The 25,869-nt window shown below is 38.2% G+C and overlaps 1 non-coding gene across 1 annotated transcript; it reads left to right on the top strand.

The window, feature by feature from the left end:
- Positions 1-11,788: 11,788 nt before the first annotated feature.
- On the top strand, positions 11,789-11,896 carry LOC112753825 (small nucleolar RNA R71). The gene has a single exon (XR_003178190.1). It is a non-coding gene; the product is annotated as a small nucleolar RNA R71 (small nucleolar RNA).
- The last annotated feature ends 13,973 nt before the right edge of the window (positions 11,897-25,869 follow it).

Consider the following 25,869-nt stretch of genomic DNA (forward strand, 5'->3'; position numbering starts at 1 on the left):
TGAGGTAGAAGTACATGAGGTGATTCCTCAAGAATTATACAAGGTAGCTGAGAAGCCTCACACCAATGCCAGGTTGGCATTCCCACACCTCATTTGTCACCTATGCAATTCAGCTGGAATTGTCATAAACGGAGATGTCTCCATTGCGGAGGATAATACCATCACTAAGAAGCGGATGAAGCAAACTAGAGAGCATGCACACGAACTTGTGCATCCACCTCAGTATGAGATCCCTGAGATGCCTCAAGGGATGTATTTTCCTCCCCAAAGCTACTGGGATCAATGGCAAACTTTTTTCGGAGAATTGAGCACTAACATGGAGGAATTGAGGATGGAGCATCAAGAGCATGCTACCACCCTCAATGAAATCAGAGAAGACCAAGGAGCCATAAGGGAAGACCAAAAGGCTATGAGGGAAGAGAAACAAAGGCAAAATGATGACATAGAAGAGATCAAGTATCACATTGGATTCTCAAGGAGGAACACTAGACGCCACCATTAAAGATGGATTCATTCTCTTTACACCCCTTGTTATTTTTCTATTTTCTGTCTGTTTATTTCTCTATTCTCTTGTTCTAGTTGCATGATCATTTGTATTGATGTCTTAAAGTTGTAAAATGTTCCATATATCTCTCACCTTGCTTAAATGAAAATTTTATTTGAAAAAAATTGAGAGATGCATGAATTTCAAGTTTAAAATAAGATTAGTTTAATTAGTTTGATGTGGTGTCAATTGCTTTTGTTTTCTGAATGTATGAAATAAACAGTGCATATTTGAAGTTGTAACTTTAGAATGTTAGCTCTTGAAAGAATAAGGAAAAAGGAAAAGTATTATTGATAATTTGAAAAATCTAAAAATTGATTCTTGAAGGAAGAAAAAGCAGCAAAAAAAAAAAAAAGAAAAAGCATGTTGCAAAAGAAAAAAATTACATATGCATGCAAAAAAGAAAGAAAAATGGCGAAAAGAAAAAGAAAAAAAAAGCAGAAAAATCCATTACTGGCGAAAAATGCAGAAAAAGGAGGGCAGATTGAAAAAGCTAGTAACCCTTTAAACCAAAAGGCAAGGGTAAAAGGACCCAAGACTTTGAGCATCAATGGATAGAAGGGCCCAAAGGAATAAAATCCTGGACTAAGCGGCTCAAACAAGCTGTCCCTAACAATGTGCTTGTGGCGTGAAGGTGTCAAGTGAAAAACTTGAGACTGAGCGGTTAAAGTCGTGGTCCAAAGCAAAAAGAATGTGCTTAAGAACTCTGGATACCTCTATCTGGGGACTCTAGCAAAGCTGAGTCACAAGCTGAAAAGGTTCACCCAGTTAAAGTGTTTGTGACATGAATGTATCCGGTGGTAATACTGAAAAACAGAGTGCTTAGGGTCACGGCCAAGACTCAGAAAGTTGTGTTCAAGAATCAAAATAAGCTTAACTAGGAGAGTCAATGATATCATCTAGATTCTAAGTTCCTAAAGATTCCAACTATTCTAAGTCTCAATGGATAGTGAGATGCCAAAACTATTTAGAAGCAAAAAGCTACTAAGCCCCGCTCATCTAATTGTAACTAAGCTTTATTCAAAACTTAGAGATTTATTGTATCTTAATTTTTCGTTTATCCTACTGTGTTTTTAGTTGCTTGGGGACAAGCAACAGTTTAAGTTTGGTATTGTGATGAGCGGATATTTTATACGCTTTTTGACATCATTTTCTTATAGTTTTTAGTAGTTTTTGTTTAGTTTTTACTGAGTTTTTATAGATTTTAGTGTTAAAATCACATTTTTGGATTCTACTATGAGTTTTTGTGTTTTTGTACAATTTTAGATATTTTCTGGCTAAAATTGAGGAGTTGGAGCAGAAGTCTGATTCAGAGACAAAGAAAGCACTGCAGATGCTGTCCAGATCTGACCAACCTGCACTCGCAAGAACTTTTCTGGAGTTACAAAACTCCAAATAGATCTTTCTCAACGGGTATGGAAATCTGAATTCCAGAGCTTTCCAACAATATATAATAGTCCATAGTTTGCTTCAAATTAAAAGGTACAAAACCGGCGTCCAACGGCAGCTTCCTGCCCCCTTCCTGGTGTCCAGTGCCCAAAAGCAGAGACCAGCATCCAAACGCCCGATGAGGACCCCCTAGCTGGCATTCCACACCCAAAAATACCTCCTAGCACGTGGATCTCATCAAAGCTCAGCCCAAACACTCACCAAGTGGGCCCCAGAAGTGGATTTTAGCACTAAATAGACTGTTTTACTCTTACTAGTCATCTGTTTAGTATTTAAGGGATTATATTTATGTAATTCAGACCTCTAATCACTTTCTTCGATTCCTTTGACCATCATACACGTTTACTTTCACATCATTATGAGTTTCTAAACCTCCTAGGTTGAGGGGAGGAGCCCTTCTTAGTCCTATGAATTAATAAAAGTATTACTGTTTCTTCTTCGATCTGTGTTTGATTAATTCTAAGATGTATATTCACACTTCAACATGGTGAATAGGATGATCTGAAAAATTAGCTCTGTTCATCACACTAAGATGAACGTGCCTGATAAACACCCGCGTCTACTTGGGTTCGTGTGAATACTTCAGTGGAAAGCACGCACCACCAGCTTAAATCATACATCTCTCAGACGGCTAGTCTACGACTTTGTTGAAGACTTCTCGGGATACCAGTTCAGCCGATTTCAGGGAGATTAGGGTCTCTGTCATAGAGGCTAGAACCCTATGATGTAACATTCTCTGATCCAGAAGATCCGACATTGTCTGTGGCGTTTTGAGTAGGATCACTAAGGAGAATGGACTGTACGTGCTTCACCCTCAAGTAGAGATGGATCCATACTAACCCTGGGGTTCAGATCCGGAGGAGTATTGATGACCTCTCAATAAAGGTGCCAATCACTTACAGCCTGCCATGGAAGAGATCACTCACAAGCAAAGAAGACAATAATACCAGAGTTAATTCAGAAAGAAAAAGCAACTCAGATCCTTAACCCTATTCCTATCATTTATTCCGATTCGGTATTCCTTTCACAACCAACAACCTTCTGATCTGCCTGACTAAGACCTGCAAGATAACCATAGCTTGCTTCAAACCACAATCCTCATGGGATCGACCCTGACTCGCTCAGGTATTACTTGGATGACCCAGTGCACTTGCTGGTACAACAGTACGAAAGTGTGGAGATTCATGCTACCAGAGCCCCGGAGGTGAAGTAGCCGATTTTGACGTTTTATTCTTCAATTTCTTGTTTAGAAAACTTTCTTGGTGTTTTGGTTTGGTGGTTGTCATATAAAGTTAGGGTTTGGTAATTTTTTACCGATTAAATATTAATGTGATAAGTAATTGTTAGTTTGATTGATTATTGGTTGAGTTTGATTAAGTTTATGTTGAAATTTTGTTGAATTATTGTTATTGCTTATGAATTGTGGTTCGGCCATGAAAAATGGACCATCTGGGGTTATTTTCAGAATTTTGGGACTATTTTGAATGAGAATTATTGATCAAAATTGATGAAGTTTGATGGCTGAGAGATTAAATGAAAAGCAGTGAAAAATTGGTAACCGTAAAGCTCGAAAATGAACTTAAAAATCAAGTTGAAAAGTTGAAAAATTTTGGGAATGGGGTTCAGTCCTTTGGTAAAGCTATAATCAAAGAAATAAAATTTATTTTTGAGGTTGAAATAGTAATTTAATAAAAACCGAAGTTAGTTTTGTAATTATATAAGTTTTGGGGTATTTTTGGTAATAATTAAGAAGTTCAAGGATAAAATGGGTATTCTATAAAGGTTTAATTATACAGTTGGTCCCTATACTTTTACTGAAATTACAAATTAGTCCTTACACTTTAAAAGTTTATGATTAGGTCCCTGTACAAAATATAATTTTGTATTTAAGGTCTCAATGATGTTTACCGTAAAAAAAATGCATATTTACCATAATGTCATCTTCTTCCTCTTCTCCCTTTTCTTCCTCCTCCTCTCTTTAACGTTTCTATTCTTCTTCTTCTATTACCAACCTGAGCCACCACCGCCAAAGCCCGCCCCCTCCCCTTCTTCCATTATCCCTTCCCTTCTCCTCTTCTCCTCCCTTCTTCCGTTTCCTCCACAAATCAATTTTTTTCTCAATCATGTATACCATGCCTTGTTGTACCACCACATTATTAACATAACATGATTTTTCAAATATCTCCCCCATCATAATGGAACTCAACTTGAGAACAATTGAACATTATTCAGAAAAGGGAAAATCTTTTTTTGTTTCAAATTATAGTTATATCCCACTTATAATGACTAATAACAAAAAAATACCAATCACATCCACATCCAATTTCTACATAATCATCAAACTTAACTTTATATATTAAGTTTAAACAGAAGCACACTAGAACAAAATCATATCAGCAACAAAAATTCAGAATCACAAAAACTAAACAAAGAATCCAAACTCAAAATCCAAACTAAACTCAGAATTACATTAGCAACGAAGACTTGAGAATTCAAAGTTAGAACACAAATTCAACTTAGAATCTTAAAAATTAACTCGAAAAAAGATGAAACTGAAGAAGTGATGGCTCATCGGAGAGACAACGAGGGATGAATGGTGACACGATGTTGATAGAGTAAGCTCGAAAGAATAGCGGTGACAATGAGCTCGTGATGAGACAGAATATCCTTGAAGACATAGAGAGATAGCTTGAACAGGGAGACCAGCAGGCACAAAGTTTGCAACAATGAGGAGACAAGGGCCGAGCGGGAGCAATCTGCGAGGCCGAGAGAAGAGCTATGAGCAAAGATTCCACGACGAGGAGAAGAGGGTGAGTGGAAGATACGTTTAGTGGCAAGACGACACCCTCTGTCTATCACAATGCCGGCATCGACGGTACCCTCTGGCCGAGGAGAGAGTTCAGCAATGGTGGGGGGTTTTGTATGCTGCTGATGCTGGCCCGATGATGATGAGTCTAATGAGTATTGATAATGGAAGCGAGTAGGTTTTAGGGTTAGAGGGAAGGAAACTATGTTTTGGAAAGTGAAAAAGTGATAATGAGAGAGCTAGGGAGGGGTGGGATGGGTTCAGATAGCTTTATATATATATATATGTATGTATGTATCCTCCTGTCAGCCTTAGCTTCACAGGTTGAGCCTGGAGCTTGTTACTTGTATCTTTGGAACTCTGATCTTATATATTTTTTATCCTTTCCATTTAATGTTATCTACCATTCTGCGTTGATCCATATGACTGTGATGCGATGGTGCACGAAATTGTGATTCACATTTTTTACAACTCCGCACAACTAACCAGCTAGTGCACTGGGTCGTCCAAGTAATACCTTATGTGAGTAAGGGTCGATCCCACGGAGATTGTCGGCTTGAAGAAAGCTATGGTCATTTTGTAAATCTTAGTCAGGCAGATTCAAATGGTTATGAGGTTTTGATAATTAAAAGATAAATAAAACATAAAATAAAATAAAGTTACTTATGTAATTCATTAGTGGGAATTTCAGATAAGCGTTTGGAGATGCTTTGTTGCTTTTGAACCTCTACTTTCCTATTGTCTTCTTCCAAGCATGCGTGCTCCCTTCCATGGCAAGCTGTATGATCCTCTTGGATGAAAAATACCAGGTACGATCTTTGCACGGCTATTCAACTGTCGGATTTCTCGTCTCGGATGAAAAATACCAGGTACGATCTCTGCATGGCTAATCAACTGTCGGATTCCTCGTCTCGGATGAAAAATACCAGGTACAGCTATCGCATGGCTAATCATCTGTCGGTTCTCACTAGCGTCGGAATAGGACCCTTATCCTTTTGCACACTGTCACTGCGCCCAACATTCGCAAGTTTGAAGCTCGTCACAGTCATCCCTTCCCAGATCCTACTCGGAATACCACAGACAAGGTTTAGACTTTTCGGATCTCAGGAATGCTGCAAATGGTTCTAGCCTATACCACGAAGATCCTAATAACACGGACTCGGTCCATGTATTAGAGACCCAAGAGAATATACTCCGGCTGTCGTCCAATGACTACGTTGAACATCATGTAGATCGCTTGTGGTTGTCAGGCATGCGGATCTTGGCTAAGCGAGTAATGAAGATAGTGGGTGATTGTCACGGGTCACCCCTTCATTCTGACTTAACTGAATAAAGGATGAGAGTATATCTTGGAGAAGAAGTAAGCGTGAATTGACAGAGAAACAATAGTACTTGCAATAATTCATGAAGAACAGCAGAGCTCCGCACCTTAATCTATGAGGTGTAGAAACTCCACCGTAGAAAATACATAAGAGAGAAAGTCTAGGCATGGCCGAATGGCCAGCCTTCAAAATGTGATTCAAAGTTCTAAGGACTAAACGTCCAGAGATATGAATACAATAGTAAAAAGTGCTATTTATACTAAACTAGTTACTAGGGATTACAGAAAATAAATAACTAAGTGCGGATAGTGCATAAATCCACTTCCGGGGCCCACTTAGTGTGTGCTTGGGCTGAGTATTGAAGCTTTCACGTGCATAGGCCATTCTTGGAGTTAAACGCCATCTTGGGTGCCAGTTTGGGCGTTTAACTCCAGTTCTGGTGCTAGTTCTGGCGTTTTACTCTAGAAAAGGGTCTTTGGTGGGCGTTTAGATGCCAGTTTGGGCCATCAAATCTTGAGAAAAGCATGGATTATTATATATTGCTGGAAAGCTCAAGATGTCTACTTTCTAACCCAGTTGAGATCGCACGAATTGGGCTCTTGTAGCTCCAGAAAATCGACTTTGAGAGCAGGAGGGTCAGAATCCAACAACATCTATAGTCCTTTTTCAGCTTCTGAATAAGATTTTTGCTCAGGTCCCTCAATTTTGGCCAGAAAATACCTGAAATCATAGAAAAACACACAAACTCATAGTAAATTCCAGAAATGTGATTTTTTCATAAAAACTAATAAAAATATAATAAAAATTAACTAAAACATACTAAAAACTATGTAAAAATAATGCCAAAAAGGGTATAAATTATCCGCTCATCACAACACCAAACTTAAATTGTTGCTTGTCCACAAGCAACTAAAAACAAAATAGGATAAAAAGAAGAGAAAATACAATAAATTTCAAAAATATCAATGAAGATTAGTTTCAATTAGATGAGCGGGACTAATAGCTTTTTGCTTCTGAACAGTTTTGGCATCTCACTTTATCCCTTGAAGTTCAGAATGATTGGCATCCATAGGAACTCAGAATTCAGATAGTGTTATTGATTCTCTTAGTTTAGTATGTTGATTCTTGAACACAACTACTTTATGAGTCTTGGCCGTGACCCTAGGCATTTTGTTTTCCAGTATTACCACTGGATACATAAATGCCATAGACACATAACTGGGTGAACCTTTTCACATTGTGACTCAGCTTTGCTAGAGTCCCCAGTTAGAGGTGCCCAGAGCTCTTAAGCACACTTTTGTTTTGCTTTAGACCACGACTTTAACCGCTCAGTCTCAAGCTTTTCACTTGACACCTTCACGCCACAAGCATATGGTTAGGGACAGCTTGATTTAGCCGCTTAGGCCAAGATTTTATTCTTTTTGGGCCCTCCTATCCACTGATGCTCAAAGCCTTGGATCCTCTTTACCCTTGCCTTTTAGTTTAAAGGGTTATTGGCTTTTTCTGCTTGCTTTTTCTTTTTCTTTCTTTTTTTTTCTTTATTTTTCACTTTTTTTTTCGCAAGCTTTGTGTTTTTCACTGCTTTTTCTTGCTTCAAGAATCAATTTTATGATTTTTCAGATTATCAATAACATTTCTCTTTTTTCATTATTCTTTCAAGAGCCAACAATTTTAACATTCATAAACTTCACTATAAAAAATATGCACTGTTCAAGCATTCATTCAGAAAACAAAAGTATTGCCACCACATCAAAATAATTAAACTAATTTCAAGATAGAATTTGAAATTCATGTACTTCTTTTTCTTTTTCAGAAAACATTTTTCATTTAAGAAAGGTGAAGCATTCATGGAGCATTCATAGCTTTAAGACATAGACATTAAACACTAATGATCATGTAATAAAGACAAAAACATAGACAAAACATAAAGCATAGAAACAAAAAACAGAAAATTAAGAACAAGGAAATTAAAGAACGGGTCCACTTTAGTGACGGCGGCTAGTTCTTCCTCTTGAAGATCCTATGGAGTGCTTTAGCTCCTCAATGTCTCTTCCTTGCCTTTGTTGCTCCTCTCTCATGGCCTTTTGGTGGAAAGTGTATCCCTTGAGGCATCTCAGGGATTTCTTGATGAAGAATCTCCTCATGCTCTTGTTGAGGTCCATGAGTTGGCTCTCTTGTTTGCTCCATCCTCTTCTTAGTGATGGGCTTGTCCTCTTCAATGAGGATGTCTTCCTCTATGATAATTCCAGCTGAATTGTATAGGTTACAGATGAGATGAGGAAAGGCTAACCTTGCCAAAGTGGAGGGCTTGTCAGCCACCTTGTATAGTTCTAGAGATATGATCTCATGAACTTCTAATTCCTCCCCAATCATGATACTATGGATCATGATAGCCCAGTCCACAGTAACTTTAGACCAGTTGCTTGTAGAAATGATAGAGCGTTGGATGAACTCTAACCATCCTCTAGCCACGAGCTTGAGGTATAGCCTTCTCAGTTGAACCGGCTTGCCTTTGGAGTCTCTCTTCCATTGAGCTCCTTCCATACAGATGTCCATGAGGACTTGGTCCAACCTTTGATCAAAATTGACCCTTCTAGTAAAAGGATGAGGATATCCTCTCATTATTGGCAAGTTGAATGCCAACCTTACAGTTTTCGGACTGAAATCCAAGTATTTTCCCCAAACCATTGTGAGCCAATTCTTTGGGTTCAGGTTCACACTTTGATCATGGTTTTTAGTGATCCATGCATTGATATAGAACTCTTGAACTATTAAGATTCTGACTTGTTGGATTGGGTTAGCGAGAGCTTCCCAACCTCTTCTTCGAACCTCACGTCGGATCTCCGGATATTCACTCTTTTTGAGCATGAAGGGGACCTTAGGGATCACTTTTTTCTAGGCCACAACTTCATAGAAGTGGTCTTGATGGACTTTTGAGATGAACATCTCCATCTCCCATAACTTGGAGGTGGAAGCAATTGCCTTCCCTCTTTCTAGAGGTTTCTCCGGTCTTAGGTGCCATTAATGGTTATGGAAAAATAAAAAGCAGAGCTTTTTCCCACACCAAACTTAAAAGGTTTACTTGTCCTCGAGCAAAAGAAGAAAGAAAGGAGTAGAAGAAGAAGAAATGGAGGAGATGGAGGAGGGTTTTGGATTTGGCCAAGGGGGGTAGGAGTGTGTATGATGTGTGAAATTGAAGATGGTGAGGATGGGTATTTATAGGGTAAGAGAGGGGGGGAATTCGTGTATGAGGGGTTGGGTTTGGGAGGGAAATGTTTTGAATTTGAATAGTGAGGTAGGTGGGGTTTTATGATGGATATATGTGAGTGGTGAAGAGGTTGTGGGGAAGAGGGTAGGATTTGATAGGTGAATGGTATTTGGGGAAGAGGTATTGATGGGATTGGTCAAGAGTGTTATGGAGAGGTGTGAAGAGGAGGGAGAGTGAGTTGAGGTAGGTGGGGATCCTGTGGGGTCCACAGATCCTGAGGTGTCAAGGAATTCTGTTCCCTGTACCATTCTGGCATTTAAACACCCTCTGTGTGCCATTTCTGGCATTTAACACCAACTCTGCTACCTTTTCTGGCGTTAAACGCCAGGCTGATGCCCTTTTATGGCGTTTAATGCCCATCAGACACCCTTTTCTGGCATTAAACACCAGTCTATCTGCCAATTCTGGCGTTTAACGCCAGTCAGACACCAGACAGCCTTTTTTGGTGTTAAACGCTAGTCTGCCTACCATTTCTGGCATTTAATTCCCAAAATGCTTCCAGACTGGGCGTTAAATGCCCGTTCTGCTATCCTTACTGGCGTTTAAATGCCAGTAAGCCTGTCCTTCAGGGTGTGCTATTTTTTTATGCTGTTTTTTATTTTGCCTTAATTCTGCAGCTATTTTTATGACTTCACATGATCATCAACCTAAAGAAAGCATAAAATAACAATGGAAAACAAAATAAATATAATTAATTAACATTGGGTTGCCTCCCAATAAGCGCTTCTTTAATGTCAATAGCTTGACAGTGAGCTCTTAGAGAGCTTCATAGAGACTCAGAGCTTAATGGTGGCCTCCCAACACCAAACTTAGAAGTTGAGTGTGGGGGCTCTGTTTTACTCTGTATTGAGAGAAGCTTTTCATGCTTCCTCTCCATGCTTACAGAAGAAGATCCTTTAGCCTTAAACACAAGGTAGCCCCCATTCAACTGAAGGACTAACTCTCCTTTGTCCACATCAACCACAGCTCTTGTTGTGGCTAGGAAGGTTCTTCCAAGGATAATGGATTCATCTACATCCTCCCCAGTGTCTAGGATTATGAAGTCAGTAGGGATGTATAGGCCTTCAACCTTCACTAAGACATCCTCTACAAGTCCATATGCCTGTTTCATTGATTTGTCTGCCATCTCTAGTGAAATTCTTGCAGCTTGTACCTCAAGGATCCCTAGTTTCTCCATTACAGAGAGTGGCATGAGGTTTATTCCTGACCCCAGGTCACACAGAGCCTTCTCAAAGGTCATGGTGCCTATGGTACAGGGTATTAAGAATTTTTCGGGATCCGATTTCTTCTGAGGTAATTTCTGTTGAACCAAGGTATTCAGTTCATTGATGAGCATTGGAGGTTCATCTTCCCAAGTCTTATTACCAAATAACTTGGCATTCAGCTTCATGATTGCTCCAAGATACTGAGCAACTTATTCTTCAACAATATCTTCATCTTCTTCAGAGGAAGAATTCTCATCAGAGCCCATGAATGGCAACAGTAAGTTCAGTGGAATCTCTATGGTCTCTATATGAGCCTTAGATTCCTTTGGTTCCTCAATAGGGAACTCCTTATTGGTCAGTGGACGTCCATTGAGGTCTTCCTCACTGGAAATCACTGCCTCTTCCTCCTCTATAGGTTCGGCCACTTTGGGTATATTTATGGCCTTACACTCTCTTTTGGGATTCTCTTCTGTATTGCTTGGGAGAGTACTAGGAGGGATTTCAGTAACTCTTTTACTCAGCTTACCTACTTGTGCCTCCAAATTTTTGATGGAGGACCTTGTTTCAGTCATGAAACTGAGACTGGTCTTAGATAGATCAGAGACTATGGTTGCTAAGTCAGAGAGGCTCTGCTTAGAATTCTCTATCTGTTGCTTAGAAGATTATGGAAAAGGCTTGCTATTGCCAAACCTATTTCGCCTACCATTATTATTATTGAAGCCTTGATTAGGCTTCTGTTGATCCTTCCATGAGAAATTAGGATGATTCCTCCATGAAAGATTGTAAGTGTTTCGATAGTATTCTCCCATGTAATTTATTTCTTCCATTCCAGGATTCTCAAGGTCATAAGCTTCTCCTTCAGATGAAGCTTCTTTAGCACTGCCAGATGCAGCTTGTATTCCAGTCAGATTCTGAGAAATCATATTGACTTGCTGAGTCAATATTTTATTCTGAGCCAATAATGGCATTCAGAGTATCAATCTCAAGAACTCCTTTCTTCTGAGTCACTCCATTATTCACAGAATTTCTTTTAGAAGTATACATGAACTGGTTATTTGCAACCATCTCAATGAGTTCCTGGGCTTCTGCAGGGGTTTTCTTCAGATGAAGGGATCCACCAGCAGAGTGGTCCAATGACATCTTGGATAATTCAGACAGACCATCATAGAATATACATAAGATGCTCCATTCTGAAAGCATGTCAGAAGGACACCTTTTGATCAATTGCTTGTATCTTTCCCAAGCTTCATAGAGGGATTCACCTTCCTTCTGTCTGAAGGTTTAGACTTCCACTCTAAGCTTGCTCAACTTTTGAGGTGGAAAGAATTTGGCCAAGAAAGCATTGACCAACTTTTCCCAAGAGTTCAGGCTTTCTTTAGGTTGTGAGTCCAACCATATCCTAGCTCTGTCTCTTACAGCAAAAGGGAAAAGCATATGTCTGTAGACCTCAGGATTAACCCCATTGGTCTTAACAGTGTCACATATTTGCAAGAATTCAGCTAAGAACTGATGAGGATCTTCCAATGGAAGTCCATGAAACTTGCAATTCTTCTGCATTAGAGAAACTAATTGAGGCTTAAGCTCAAAGTTGTTTGCTCCAATTGCAGGAATTGAGATGCTTCTTTTATAGAAGTCAGACATTGGTGCAGTAAAGTCACCAAGCATCTTCCTTGCATTTCCACCATTGTTATTATTTTCGGCTACCATATCTTCTTCTTTTTCAAAAATTTCTGTAAGGTCCTCTCCAGAGTGTTGTGCTTTAGCTTCTCTTAGCTTCCTCTTCAGAGTCCTCTCAGGTTCAAGATCAACTTCAACAAGAATATTCTTATCCTTGTTCCTGCTCATATGAAAAAGAAGAGAACAGAAAAGAAGAGAAATCCTCTATGTCACAGTATAGAGATTCCTTTATATGAGTAGAAGAAGAGAAGAATAGAAGAATGAGGTAGATAGAGAATAAAGAGAATTCGAACACAGAGAGAGGAAGAGGGTTCGAATTTTAAGAAGAAGAGAAGTGTTAGTAATTAAATAAATAAATAGAAAGAGATGAGAGAGAGAGAGTATTCGAATATTAATTTAAAAGAAAAGAAAAATATTTTTGTTTTTATTTTAATTATTAGTTAGAATTTGAATTTATTAAAAGAAATAAAATAAAATTAGAATTTAAAACAATTAGTTAATTAAAAAGAATTTTGAAAAAGTTGTTAGTGGTTTTCGAAAATTAGAGATAAAAAAGTAGTTAGGTAGTTTTGAAAAAGATAAGAAATAGTAAAACAAACAAAAAGTCAAATAGTTAATTGAAAAAGATTTGAAAGTAAATTTTGAAAAGATAAGAAGTTAGAAAAAGATTTTGAAATTAAATTTTGAAAAATATATGATTGAAATTTATTTTGAAAAAGATTTGAAAAGGAAATTAAAAAGATTTGATTTTTGAAATTAAAGTTAATGACTTGATGAACAAGAAACTAAAAGATATGATTCTAGAATTTAAAGATTGAACCTTTCTTAACAGGAAAGTAACAAACTTGAAATTTTTGAATCAAAACATTAAATGTTAGCAATAATTTCGAAATTTATGAAATAAAAATTAAGGAAAAAATTTTGAAAATCAATTTAAAATTTTTTGAAAATATTGAGAAAAAAAATGAAAAAGATTTGATTTTTGAAAAAGATTTGAAAAGATAAGATTCTTAAATTAAAATTTTGACTTGACTAACAAGAAACAACCAAATTTTAAATATTTTGACTAAATCAACCCAAAATTTCAAAATTTATGAGTAAAATAAGGGAAAGATATTATTTTTTATTTTTGAATTAATGAAGAAAGAGAGAAACAACAAAATGACACAAGACATAAAAATCAAAACAAATAATGCATGCAAGAATACTTTGAATGTCAAATGAACACCAAGAACACTTTGAAAATCATGATGAACATCAAGAACATATTTTTGAAAAATTTTTAAGAAAAGAAACACATGCAAGACACCGAACCTAGAAATTTTTAATGTTTAGACACTATGAATTCGAAAATGCATATGAAAAACAACAAAGAACACAAAACAAGAAAATCACAAAATTAAATAACGAAAATATCAGGAACAACTTGAAGATCAAAGAAGAACACAATGCATATATTTTCAAAAATTTAAGAAAAATTAAAACATGCAATTGACACCAAACTTTAAATTTGACACAAGACTCAAACAAGAAACACAAAATTTTTGGTTTTTATGGTCTTATTAATTTTTTTGTATTTTTCAAAATTATTTTGGCAAAAGAAGATAAAGAAATTCAAAATTTTTAATAAGAATTCCAGGATTCATGCAATGTTAGTCTAAAGCTTCGGTCCAAAAGAATTAGACATGGCCAAATGACCAGCCAAGCTTAACAGCCAGCCAGGCTTCAACATATCTCAAGAAGCTCTAGAATTCATTCTTAAAAATTCTGAAGAACATTTTTTTGGAATTTTTCGAAAACTATAATAATTTTTTTTTTGAAAATAAAAATAAAAAGCTTAAACATAAAATAAAATTACCTAATCTAAGCAACAAGATGAATCGTCAGTTGTCCAAACTCGAACAATCCCCAGCAACGGCGCCAAAAACTTGGTGCATGAAATTGTGATTCACACTTTTCACAACTCCGCACAACTAACCAGCAAGTGCACTGGGTCGTCCAAGTAATACCTTACGTGAGTAAGGGTCGATCCCACGGAGATTGTCAGCTTGAAGCAAGCTATAGTCATCTTGTAAATCTTAGTCAGATGGATTCAAATGGTTACGAGGTTTTGATAATTAAAAGATAAATAAAATATAAAATAAAATAAAGTTACTTATGTAATTCATTGGTGGGAATTTCAGATAAGCACTTGGAGATGCTTTGTTGCTTCTGAACCTCTGCTTTCCTATTGTCTTCTTCCATGCATGCGTGCTCCCTTCCATGGCAAGCTGTATGATCCACTCGGATGAAAAATACCAGGTACAATCTCTGCACGGCTAATCAATTGTTGGATTTCTCGTCTCGGATGAAAAATACCAGGTACAGCTACCGCACGGCTAATCATCTGTACGTTCTCACTAGCGTCAGAATAGGACCCTTATCCTTTTGGACACTGTCACTACGTCCAACATTCACAAGTTTGAAGCTCATCACAGTCATTCCTTCCCAGATTCTACCCGAAATAACACAGACAAGGTTTAGACTTTTCGTATCTCAGGAATGCTGCCAATGGTTCTAGCCTATACCACGAAGATCCTAATTTTACGGACTCGGTCCGTGTATTAGAGACCCAAGAGAATATACTTCGGCTGTCGTCCAATGACAACGTTGAACATCATGTAGACCGCTTATGGTTGTCAGGCACACAGATTTTGGCTAAACGAGTAATGAAGATAGTGGGTGATTATCACAGGTCACCCCTTCATTCTGACTTAACTGAATTAAGTACGAGAGTATATCTTGGAGAAGAAGTAAGTGTGAATTGATAGAGAAAGAATAGTACTTGCATTAATTCATGAAGAATAGCAGAGCTCCGCACCTTAATCTATGAGGTGTAGAAACTCCACCATAGAAAATACATAAGAGAGAAAGTCTAGGCATGGCTGAATGGCCAGCCTTCAAAATGTGATTTAAAGTTCTAAGGACTAAACATCCAAAGATATGAATACAATAGTAAAAAGTGCTATTTATACTAAACTAGTTACTAGGATTATAGAAAATAAGTAACTAAGTGCAGATAGTGCAGAAATCCACTTCCGGGGCCCACTTGGTGTGTGCTTGGGCTGAGCATTGAAGCTTTCATGTGCATAGGCCATTCTTGGAGTTAAACGCCAGCTTGGGTGCCATTTTGGGCGTTTAAGTCCAGTTCTGGTGCCAGTTCTGGCGTTTTACTCCAGAAAAGGGTCTTTGGTGGGCGTTTAGACGCTAGTTTGGGACATCAAATCTCAGGCAAAGTATAGACTATTATATATTGCTGGAAAGCTCAAGATGTCTACTTTCGAACTCAGTTGAGAGCGCGCCAATTGGCCTTCTATAGCTCCAGAAAATCTACTTCGAGTGCAGGAGGGTCAGAATCCAACAGCATTTGCAGTCCTTTTTCAGCCTCTGAATCAGATTTTTGCTCAGGTCCCTCAATTTTTGCCAGAAAATACCTGAAATCATAGAAAAATACACAAACTCATAGTAAAGTCCACAATTGTGATTTTTGCATAAAAATAATAAAAATATAATAAAAAATAACTAAAACATACTAAAAACTATGTAAAAACAATGCCAAAAAGGGTATAAATTATCCGCTCATCATGCGACTTCTGTTACGCTTATATTTTTCTTCCTTTTTAAGGCTCCTAGTTACAATTCCTCCCAACTATATTATATAAGTATTTTCATTTTTAGAGGTCATAACACCTCGCCACCTATGACTTACGTCCTAGGCATAAAGCTCTGTGTGGTAGGGTGTTACACTACATTCTAGCCTGGCCTTAGTCTTTATGAAGGTTACTGAGCCGCTGGTATACTTAGATGACCTGGCCGATGCCCTGTTAGCTCTGTTTTTGAGACACTGATGCCTAAACCCCTCATCGATCTTCCAGTGAACGTACGAAGACTTTTTTTATTTCCAGGAAAAGCTAGGAAGTGAGGTGGTTGCGCCTCTCACGTACATCCTCTAGCATCTGTTGCAACCGCCTACCCATTCGATGGTTGTATATCGTCCTGCTGAGGGCATCGTGCCCCTTGTCCCATATAAAGTTCAGCTGCACAAAGAAACTTTAAAACTAGTTAATCAAAATATATCGCATTAAACAAAATAGAAGATATAAACTAGCTAATAAGGTTTGACTATATTACGTTTTACCACCCACTTTCAAAACCATCGCTCTCTGCTCTCAGAGGGGATCTTCTTGTAGCTCGGGTATGGATGGTCATACATCAACTTGATAACGTTGGTCATCTCCTAAGTACATGCGTTGTTGTTTGACGCAAACCTATCAACAATTCACAAACAAACTAATATGGCAATATAAATTGAAACTTTAGAAGCAAATAACCATAATATATAGAGAATTTTTTAGAAATTTTGGCAGAGTTTCATCTATAACTGGAATACGCCACAAACTCTATCGATTAACAATTAACTTAAACAGAACCAATTATCAACAATCAATGAACAACATTCAATAATAAAGAAGCCACATCCATAAATTCACTAAATCCACTAAACTAGAATCAATAATTGGGACATATCAAACACTTTCAGCAATTCAAACCTTCAATCCTAAATCCACTAAAACTAGAATCAACTATCAAGAATCACTAGAGCAGAATTTATAACCCACAAAATAACCGGCAAGTGCATCGGGTCGTACCAAGTAGTACCTCAAGTGAATGAGGATCGATCCCACAAGGATTGATAGACTAAGCAACATTGATTACGTGATTTACTTAGTTAGACAGGCAGAAAAGAGCGTTTGGGTCTCACTTGCATTAAACAGTAAATTCAGAAAATCAAAAAGCAAGTAGTAAACGGGTTGTGAAATATATGAGTAAAACAATTAAGGTGTTAGAGATATTTATTTTCTGGATTAACATTTCTTACTAACTATTTTAATCATGCAAGATTCAATTCATGGCAAACTATATGTGACTAAACCCTAATTCCTTAGACCTTTTTAGTCTCCTCTAACTTTCATCAACCGCAAATTCCTTGGTCACTTGACTCCGATTAGAGGGTTAAGTTCAATTCTAGTTTATGTGCTACAGAAACCCTAATTATCCAAATATAAGAGGATTATATGTCACGTATCCCGTGAAGTCCAGATAATTAGTGATTTAGGAGAATTTTTTTTCAAGCTGTTGTTCATGCAAAGAGCTTTTCCAAGGTTTACAAGAACTCAATTAGAATAAGGGTCATACTCCTGTTCCACCCAGATTCATAAGATGAAGAACGAAAATAATTCTTGAATTTAAAATCAATACATGAATTAAAATAGAAAAGTAACGGTATTAATCCATAGAATAAACAAAGCTCCTAGCCTTAACAGTGGAGGTTTAGTTACTCATGGTTCAGAGAGAAAACAACGATTCTGAAAAACTGTAAAGTGCGAAATGAGGTAAGAGAGAAGAGAAGAGCTCGAAGGGCTAATTCTTTTTCCTTTTATATCTGATCCTAATTAATTTAAAATATATTTTCTAAAACTAAATAATATCTTTTCCTATTGTGAAATAAAATAAAAATTTAATCAAAATTAATAAAAGATTGCGTGCTGGCTTCTTGGAGAGTTGGGGAGCACCTCAAATTGCTGAACCTGGTGCTGAACTTCATGAATTTGAAGTTAGGCGTGGCCTAGTGACGAACGGATTTTTGTCAGTAAAGAATTTCACAAATAAATTCTCGTTGCAAGTATAGTTTCTAAACTAACAAAAAATCCTTTCGTACAAAAACTTGGTTGTCATTAAAGCAAACCCAATAAAAATAATAACCGAAGTATTTAAACCTCGGGTCGTCTCTCAAGGAACGCAGGGAGGTATGATTTATTAATCGTTATGGGATTGTATCTTTTTGAGTTTTTGAATAAGGAACAAGAAAAGTAAATTGCAAGAAAGTAAATTGATAATTAAGAAAACTCTTGGCAAGGTATGAGAATTAGATGTCCTATTCTAGTTATCCTTATCAATTGTGCTGAGAATTGTTCATTGCTCCCACTTAGTTAACCCTTACTAAATAAAGGTAAGTCAAATGGATAAATCAATATGAATCCTCAAGTCCTAGTCAACTCCCAAGGAAAGACTAGAGTTAGTGGAATTCAAGTCAATTAGCAATTTTCAATTATTAATCAACAAAGGAGTTTAATAACTCAAGAGTCTCTAATTACTCAATTCAAGATAAGAATGTAAAAAGCTAATTTAAAATCATAAATATGAAATACCTCAAATTGCATTAAATAAAGAAATTAAATCTAACATGGAGTTCATAAACCAAATTGTCAACAGAAAGTAATCAACAAGGAAAAGAAATAAACTAGAATACTAGAACAAATAAAAGTAGAAGAGAAACTAAATTAAAGGAACATAGAACCTAAAATTGAGAAGAAATAAACCTAAAACTAAGAAAAATCCTAATACCTAGAGAGAGGAGAGAGCCTCTATCTCTAGAAACTACATCTAAAACCTAAAATTATGTGAATGAAAGTTGTATCAGTTGTTCCCTGTGTTTCCCCCATTCTACAGCTCTTATTCTGTGTGTTTTCGGGCTTGGAACTGGGTCCAAACTCATCCCAAAATCGCCCCCAGCGTTTTCTGCGATTCTTGCAGGTAGCGCATGTCACGCGTACGCGTAGGTCACGCGTGCGCATCGTTTGGCGAAATTCCTTGTCACGCGTACACGTCTCTCGTCTTCTGCGCTAGGCACACATACGCGTCGTCCACGCATGCACGTCGCTGCCAGCTTCTCAAAACTTCATTTTTTGCGTTCCTTCCACTTTTGCATGTTTTCTTTCCATCCTCTAAGCCATTCCTACCCTATAAATCCTGAAAGCACTCAACATACAGATCACGGCATCGAATGGTAATAAAGGATAATTAAAATTAATAGTTTAAAGGCCTAGGAAACATGTTTTTAACTATATCACAGAATAAGGAAGGATTCGTAAAACCATGCAAATTATATGAATAAGTGAGCAAAGAATTGATAAAAACCACTCAAATTAGCACAAGATAAACCATAAAATAGTGGTTTATCAATCTCTCCACACTTAAATATTAGCATGTCCTCATGCTCAACTTAAGAGAAACTGAAAAAGAGTGAAGGCAGAATGGTGGAACTTATGCAATGCAATCTATCTAAATGCAAGCTACCTATGCATCATGCAATTCTAATTACTATCTACCTATATATATAAGCATACATGTGGTCAAATTGAGTCAAATTTTAAGAAAATCATATATGCAAAATCAAGGACTAAATCTCCTTAAAACATATTCACAATTGAGTTGAGTCAACCATAAGAGTTCACAAAATTGCAAGACAAGCAATGATCAAATATGGACATATGGAGATGAGCTTTGGAACCCTCACTGGAATTGTATATGCACTCTAATCATTCAGTGTTTGGGGTTAATCACTCTACTCTTCTCTAGTCATGCTTTCTAAGACTTTGTTCTTCATCTAACCAATCAACAAATATTTAATGCACAAATACAAACATCATGAGGTCTTTTCAAGGTTGTAATGGGGTTAAGGCAAGGGTGAGGATATATGTATGGCCAAGTGAGCTACAAATTGAATCCTTGACTAGCCTAAGTTCTCACCTAACATACACATACTCTATATACTTTTAAAATCATGCCTAGCTACCCATAATTCCCACTTTTGCATCACACACTCATGTACCAGATTATCTTTAATTTTATCACATATGCATTGATCTTTTATTAAACTTAACACTGGGGTAATTTTGTTCCCTTATTTATTTATTTAATTATTTATTTGATTTTTTTTCATTAAAAATATAAAGGTAAACATAACATGTCAATGCACATGGATTTTTAATTGTTTTGGTCTCACATGAGTATGCACCCAAATTGCCAATATCAATTCAACACTTTCTTATCAACCCAAGTTCCCACGATTCCCCACACTTAATTGATACACAATCTCTATCTTAAGCTAACCAAGGATTCAATTTGGGGTAATTAATTTGTTTTTCCGCTTAAGGCTAGTGATGTGGTAAAATACAGAATAAATGGGGATTAAAAGGCTCAAAGTGGCAAACAAGGTTGATTGAAGGGGTAGGCTATTTGGGATAAGTGAACTAATGACAAATAATGGCCTCAATCATATGCAAGTATGTAAATACACTAAACAGTGGACATATAGAATGGAACAAAGTAAAGTCTGCAATCATAGTGAAGAAACACACAGGAATAAAATATTATGGTTTAAATAATATAACCATGCAATTAAGCTCAAAAACTCACGGGTTGTGTTTTAGTTTAGCTCAAAAATCATATTCCAATTATGTATATAGCTTGCAAGTTACCAAAAGGGTTTTTATCTCAATTCAATGTGAATCTTAAATGCCTTTCCTAAAAATAAATATGTTCCTTGAAAATGTCATCAACTGACCAACATTTATTATGATATATATACTAAATGGAATATTGTGATTGTGAAAAACTATAAATTTTTTAGTTTACACCCTATTTTCAATCAAACCAAATTCTCATGTGCTAAAAGGGTAAACTAACTTAATAATCCATGTTTTTCCATATCATAACTAATAAACTAAAGGTGCAATTCAAGTTAAATATCTAAGATATATACAGCCCAAAGTGCGAAATGTAACAAAGTAAAAATAGACAAAAGTACAGTAAAAGAAAATGTGCAAGTACTAAAAGGAAAATAAGATGAAATAAAATAAAATAAAGCAAAAATACAAAATAAAGCAGAAATAGGATAAAAGGTCTAAAATAGTTCACCAAGAATCTGCCAGAGATGGCGACCTCCCCACACTTATATCACAGCATCGTCCTCGATGCTCAGTCAAGCTGGGTGTGAGGGATGACCGCCTCCTGAAGGGTGTGCTGCTGCTGGCTCTGTGGACTCTAGCTGTGTAGGGGCCTGAGGCGCTGCAGGCTACTCAAGCTGAGGCTCCTCGTGCTGTGCCTGCTGCTGGTCTGCCACCTGTGCCTCCTCATCCTACTCATCCTCATCCGCCTCCTCAGAGTACTCTGATGGTGTGTCAGGCTCGGAGGGGATATCAGTATGCCCAGTCCTAATCATCATCTTCAGATGCTCATAGCGTCGCTTGTTGCGACGCTCAGACTGCTCAATACGTCGCTGAGTGCGGCACTCCATCTAATCGATGCGCTCAAAGAGGCAGTGCACTAGATGGTAGATGGGCTGGGAAGCGAAAGAAGGTGCTGTGGATGCGGGAGGTGCAGCAGGCACTGAGGGTGCTGCGGAGGATGTGGCCGTGTCAGTAGAGGCAGTAAGAGAGGGTGGTCTGTGGCCTAAAGCTTTGAACCCTTGCCATGTGGAATAATCTTTTTGCATTTGGCAACCGGTGGCTTCTCATCCTCAAATTCCCAAGGCACATCAGCTGGGTGGGCCATCTGGGTAATCAGATAGGGAAAAGGTAGGGTGCCTCTGACATGGACTCTAGCCATGTATTTCCTGATGAACCGTGGAAGGTATAGTTCCTTGCCTTCCATAACACACCAGATGAGAATGATCATAGCAGCCGGCACCTCTGACTCGTGAGTGCTAGGCATAACATAGTTGCTTAGTATTTGTTGCCAGAGCCGAGCCTCATCATTAAGATAGATAATCTTGATGCCCTTTGGAGTTACCGTCGACTTACCCATAGCCCAGGGAACAGCAGGATCAATGGCTATGGTGCGCCTCACAGCATCCCAATCAAAGCTCATAAGCCTAATGAACTCCTCAGCCTTCTAATAACCATCAGCTTCGGCTGATTTTAGCTGGAAATGAAGGATATCTTCTATGGCCTCCTCAGTAACCAATATCTGTTTTCCTCTTAGCTAGATTGCATCCAGGGTCATCTTGTAATAGTTGCAGTAGAATTCTCGGATCAAGGATGCATTAAACTCTGTCAAATTCCTCTCTAGAAAGAACCAACCTCTCTGTTTGATCTGCTCTGTAGTGTACTGCTGTAATTCAGTTGGTATTCTGAGAGTCCTTTCCAAATATAGGTGTCGCTTATCAGCAAAGACCGGAAATATCAGTTCACAGTAGCGATTTGCAAACTTGATTGGGTTAGTCGCAGGTACTAGTTGATCTTCTTTTTCCTGTGAAGTGAAGTTCTTCTCATGCCAGGATTCATCCCTTAGAATATTTGACAGAGCGACAGAGGACTGTCCTCTTTTCCTTTTACCAGTGCTGGCGTTAGCCTTGCCCTTTTCTTTTGGATCAGACATCCTGAAAAACAGAAATTCTAGGGTACAGATTAACAAATAAAGCAGGGAAATACATAGGCAATTAATGGGCAAGCATAACAAGCAGTGGATAGGTAAAAGAGGAAAGAAAGCTAATGCAAGAAGTGAGTCATAAAGATATAGAATTTTGGACTGGATGCAAGGTAGGATTCAAAGAAACCATCAGAAATCACAATCCAAAATTCTATTAAAAGAAATTCAGAAAGCTTGTATGTCAAGAAACAACAATAAACATGCCTTGAAAGGGGTTGAAAAAAGTTAGTGTAAAACTAAGAGAAAAGTTAGGAAGTCAACGAAGTCAAAAGTTAGAAAGGTATGTTAAAATTAGTGGCATGGTACTGTAGTTCCTAGCTAACAGAAATCACAAGGTGTAAGAACACGCAACTCACATTCAAGCAGACAATGCAAATCATTGAGGATAAATCAGGTAGTAAAGAAAGCACAAAGAGAAATAAAATCATCAACAATGCAATTCAATTAAGAAGGGAACCAGTTGGAATGGAAATGTTAGCCCAGCAACTCATGAAATGGCATTGGTGTAAACCAAGTAAATCGCAATTTCAAAAGCACTAAAGTCAAATCATGAGTGGAAGTCAAGTAAAACATGTTTCAGAAAAATTAGGCAGCATTTCGGCAGTAAAAGGAATGTTCCCGGAAGAGCAAACAGCAAAAAATTAGTTCAAATTGAGTCAAGGCAGTTCATCAAAGAAGTAGCAATCAGCATGTCATATGGACTCAGAGCAAAAATTTCAATCAGCAAATGAATTTCAATATATGGTAACAGCAAGAAGAACAAGGTAATTCATGTGACTCAGACATCAGAAAGTAGACGAAAGCAGCAGGCTAGTTCCAAATTTAGCTTATCAGTTTGGACTTCTGATGAATGCATTAACCATTAAAAACACAAAAACCATATGTAGCACAAAAGCGAATTCATACAGGATCCCAGCAAATTCAGATAATACGCAGCAGCAACAAGAAACTAGTGTAGCACAAAAGCAAACAATGAAATATAATCATAGCATCAATAACAATTCAGCACAGGGCAGAGCATTGGCGCAAATAGAGATGAATTAACCATTCCAGTCAGTAAGAACGGAGCACTAATCAGACCTAAATCTACTAACCACAACCTAGCTACCTAACCACCTAAAATCCACTAAAAATATGCATCTCTAACTATCCTAAATTGAAAAGAATTGAAATTATGATAACTGACTTAATTGAATGAAACTGAATGCAGAGGAAGACATGGGAAAGCTGGAAGGGTGCAGTAACAGGATTGGAAAAGGAGTTGGGAAGGTGGTGGTGATGGCCAGAGACGGCGGTGGCATGGCGGCAGCACGGCGGCATCGGAGGCGAGCTTGGCGAAGGCAAGGGTGGCGGTGGCAGGCGGAAAAAGGAGAAGAAGAGTAGAAGAAAGGGGTGGGGAAGAGTGAGCGGCGGTCTGGGGTTACTGGCGGTGACTGTGGTGGGAGGCTGGTGGTGGCGAGTGGTGGCAATGGAGGTTTGGAGGGAAGGGGGGAAATGGAACGTTGAGTGGGGAGAAGGAAGAAAGGGGCACGTGAAGGTTAGGGTTCTTGCATCAGGGGGGGTTAATAAAATCAAATCCACGCGTACGTGTGGATCACGCCTGGGCGTGGATGGGGGAAAAATGCGTCGACGCGTATGCATCGTAGACGCGAACGCGTGAAACGGGATAAATGAAGATAACGCGTACGCGTGAGGCACGCATACACATCGACCAAAATTGTGCTAAACACACGCTTCCAGCGTCGTTTTGGCACAACCCTCTATTTGATTTGGAGGGGGCTAGACTTTTCATGCGACACGTGCGCATAGCGCACTCCCACACGTGGGGTGCTAATGACGAAATTGACGCGTACGCGTCGGAGACACGTACGTTAGGCCAAATTGTGCTTATAGCACACCAGCCGCACAATTCCATCACAACTTTCTGGTCGTTGGATGAAAACGCCGATTTGGGATCGACGCCCACGCGTGGCCTATGCGCAGGTGTGGTGTGGTTCTTTTTTTTATGCAATATGTAGAATGCAAAATGCAGATGATGATGCAGACATTATTAATGAACACTAAGAAAAATAGAATAAAGTAAAACTAAGAATAAAACAAAATAAAATAAAACTAAGACTAAAAAAGAGCGATCATACCATGGTGGGTTGTCTCCCACCTAGCACTTTTATTTAAAGTCCTTAAGTTGGACATTTGGTGAGCTCCCTGTCATGGTGGCTTATGCTTGAACTCATCCAGGAATCCCCACCAATGTTTACGATTCCAATAACCTTCGGGGTCACAAACTAGGCACATAAAGCCTTCGAGCAAGTTAAAGCAAGTGACAAAGCTCCAGGAGTGTCGATTGCTAGAATGAATTCCGGGATCCTAAACCTTGCTTTTGCATCCGTCTTCTTGTTGATCATCATTTTTCCACTTGGGTGTTGAGCAATCAGAATTCTCACTGAGACATCCAAATAACTTCCTAGACCCATTCAATCGAGCTCTACACCAGTCCTTGCACTTTAACTTTGAGTATGCAACCGTATTGAACCTTGCATGACAACTCTTACCACTAACCATCTCCCTCTTACTCTTATAGCCACAGAGAGCTCTAAGTTGCCCATCCGTCTCAAGCAAAGCATATTCAAGTGGGCTAATTAGGCTTAGAGATGAAAGACTTACCCACTTGAATGAAGTAATAGATGGTGATGGCTTTGGGGGAGAGGTCTCCAACAACTTTGACAAGGTGATTTCCAGCTCCATTCCCTTTATCTCTTCCTTGAAAACTTCTACCTCTTTGCAAGCTTCTTCAATTTCAACCTCTTCTTTTTGTTCAATGGGAGAGGGTTCAATTATAGGTAGAAGCTCATGAATTATTGAACCCATCTCATGATCAACCACTTCCAAGTCTTCAAACGTCTTGGAAGGAGGCTCTATGACTTGAGTTTCCCATGGAGGTTCCGTATCTCCTAAGTCCTCAACTACTTCCTCTTATTTGATAATTTCAGTGTTCTCCACTTGCTCTAGTACAAAATCCAGCTCCTCATTGTTGACTTCCACCTCTTGACAACTTTCTTCAAGGGTCTCTCCTACTTCCACTTTTAGGGCCTCCTCTATCTTCTTATGAAGTATGAATTCGTGAAACTGATCCCTTCTCTCTTGTTCCGGGTCAGTAGCACAATTGGGATCATGTTGCTCTTAGATTGATGGATATAGGTGCTCTTCCATGATGGGTGGTGATGGGATGGAGAGATCATTATGGATTTGAAAAAGTGGTGCACTAGAGCTTGAGGATTGATTGTTGG

This window comes from Arachis hypogaea, chromosome 15 (assembly GCF_003086295.3).
Source record: "Arachis hypogaea cultivar Tifrunner chromosome 15, arahy.Tifrunner.gnm2.J5K5, whole genome shotgun sequence".
NCBI lineage: Eukaryota > Viridiplantae > Streptophyta > Magnoliopsida > Fabales > Fabaceae > Arachis > Arachis hypogaea.